This window comes from Anneissia japonica, unplaced genomic scaffold, assembly GCF_011630105.1.
Source record: "Anneissia japonica isolate Jap-2015-1 unplaced genomic scaffold, ASM1163010v1 scaffold6792_len961167_cov158, whole genome shotgun sequence".
Taxonomy (NCBI): domain Eukaryota; kingdom Metazoa; phylum Echinodermata; class Crinoidea; order Comatulida; family Comatulidae; genus Anneissia; species Anneissia japonica.
The window spans coordinates 870,404-872,255 of NW_022701523.1; the positions used below are offsets into that span (position 1 = coordinate 870,404).

Here is a 1,852-nt window from a genome sequence, read left to right on the forward strand (position 1 = left end):
ACAACCCACCTTTCAGCAAAAACGTCAAAACAAACATCGGCGGAACTTTTAAAAAGCACTTCCCCAAAGACAGTACCTTGCACAAATTGTTCAACAAAAACAACGTAAAAGTTAGCTACAGTTGCACAAGAAACAGGGGCAGCATCATCAAAGCCCACAACAACCACCTTCTCCACACCAAACAACAAGAACCGACCAAACAATGCAACTGTCGGATTAAAGAAGATTGCCCACTCTAGGGAAACTGCCTCACCTCCTCAATTATTTATAAAGCTACAAAATCACAACAAACGAAGAATTGAAGCATTACAACGGGCTCACAGATACCGCATTTAAAAACCCGATATACAAATCATAAGCACACATTCAATGCACCAAAACACAGAAACAGCACAGAACTTTCAAAGTTCATATGGAAACTAAAAGACAGCAAAACACAATATCAAATGGTCCATTATTTATAGAGCCTCATCGTACTCACCCAAAACAAAGCGATGCAATCTATGCAACGCAGAAACGTTTCATATAATTTACAGGGGCGGATCCAGCCTGCCAGAAAATGGAGGGGGGGGGGGCGCAGCCAACGAGCACAGCGAGCAGCCTTTGGCTTGGGGCCAGGGGGCCGCTCAGGGCCCCCGGTGAGGCCCAGGGGCAGAGCCCCTGGTGGGGGTGGAAGGGGGCGAAGCCCCCTTGAAGCCCAGCACATTTGAGGAATATGAGTTTGCATTAAGTCAATTTTGACTATCTAGCATTGTAGTTTTCAGTAACAAATATCAGTAACAAATAAAAAAAAAAAAAAATAGGTGCATGTCTTTTAAAAGAAATTTTAATATTCAGGGTAGCCGCAATATGCAACTATAAAATGTTTCATTAAAATAATAATTCATCTACTCGCAGCTGTGAAAATTCAAGGTTTTCCCCTCTTGAAAACGGTCAGGTAAATTTTTCTCATATCTTATTTTATGTGTGTTTACATACATAAACAAATTGAGTAATTGCATACGATTTTTTTCCCATGAATCAATAAATTTCAAAAAAGAAAGGGGGTCCGAGGGTTCTCCCCCGGGAAAATGTTGATTCTTAAAAGGTGGGACATAAGCTTTCCCGACTTCTGAGGTGTCTTTTAATTACTTTTTATTTCTTCAAAATTCAATTTTTTCCCCTCTTGAAAATGATTTAATGAATCAATGAATTCCGAGGAAAAGGGTGTCCGGGTTATTCCGGAATATTTCGATTTCTAGAATGCGGAAAATGAGCTTTCCTGACTTCTGAAATGTCTTTTAAATGACTTTTTAAGTTCTTCAAAATTTAAGGTTTTTCCCTCTTGAAAACGGTCAAGCAATTTTTTCTCATGTCTTATTTTATTTGTGTATGCATACATAAATAAATGAGTAGTTGCACGCCTATTCTTTTTTTAATGAATCAATAAATCTCAAAAAGAAAGGGTGGTCCGGGGATTATCCCCTGGGAAAATTGTTATTCCTAGATGGCAGGAAATAAGCTTTCCCGACACCACAAGTGTGTTTTAATGACGTTCTTCAAAATTCTAATTTTCTTTATTGTAACATAAAAAAATATAAAAAATCAGCTCACGGGTCCTGAAAAGTTAGGTCTAAATTTTTTTCCCCTTTTTTTTTTTGGCCAAGGGATGGGTCAGGACCCTTTACCCCCTCCCCAGATCCGCCAATGTGAATTTCGAGAAAATTTAACTCGGTGGGGACTAGATAAACATTCTCTTTCCCATCCTTCGCCTCCTTCCCTCTTTCATTTCTTTCCAATCATACAAAAATCTCCAGACCTTATATATTTTTTGCCAAAAAGTAGGGGGGGGGGAGGTCCGCCCCCCCCCCCC

General features: G+C 39.6%; 1 protein-coding gene across 1 annotated transcript in view; it reads right to left on the bottom strand.

Annotated features, from left to right (window-relative positions):
• Positions 1-1,852, bottom strand: part of LOC117103562 (probable ATP-dependent RNA helicase DHX58) — a 28,683-nt gene that overhangs the window by 20,253 nt on the left and 6,578 nt on the right. The window lies entirely within an intron of this gene.